This window comes from Octopus bimaculoides, chromosome 3 (assembly GCF_001194135.2).
Source record: "Octopus bimaculoides isolate UCB-OBI-ISO-001 chromosome 3, ASM119413v2, whole genome shotgun sequence".
Classification (NCBI taxonomy): Eukaryota; Metazoa; Mollusca; class Cephalopoda; order Octopoda; family Octopodidae; genus Octopus; species Octopus bimaculoides.
The window spans coordinates 150,952,298-150,953,121 of NC_068983.1; positions in this window are offsets into that span (position 1 = coordinate 150,952,298).

The window sequence follows — 824 nt, forward strand, 5'->3', positions numbered from 1 at the left end:
ATATATATATATATATATATATACACACACATACATATATATCTTTGTGTGTGTGTGTATTTTACTTTTTACTTCAATCGTTGGGCTGCAGCAGATGTAAAATCATTAAACAACAAACAAACAAAATTTCAGAAATTAAGACTTCAATTAATAATAGGTCGTTAAACTCCTATGCTATAATATTACAGTAAACCCACTTATCATCGTTTGAAATGATCCTGAAGAGCAGCACATATTTAAAATAAAAGGCAGAAGAGCATAAATTTCTCAGATAGTTCATATTTTAAATATTTTCAACAGCTGTTTCATTAGGAATTACCTCAATTAATTCTATAAGTATATAATTAAAATACATAATTAGTAAATATTTATTTGTATTAATTTAATTTAATTATATATCGTAATTACGTTATTATGGAATTAATTGTAATTTCTTGTGAAAGATTTTAAAACTAATGAAGCATCTTAGTAATGAAACATCTGTAAATCAAATTAATTTAGTTCGATGTCTATCACAGATTATAAAGAATATCACGGGCTACATATGTTAATCATTGATCGTTGCTGGTTTAAAGACATGCACAGACACGCACGCGCGCGCACACACACATGCATGTATGTTTGTGTATATATAAGTATATGCATGCCTACATATTAACTGCGATGAACAGAATATGTAGTCTTATCTATCCGCATGTATAAATATTGAAAAAGTATGAAAAATTAAATGTTTTCACTTTGTTTATGACTGCCACCGTTAATAATTCCATACGTTTGCTAAAAAAATTAGTCTTGGATTTACCATATATATATATATATATATA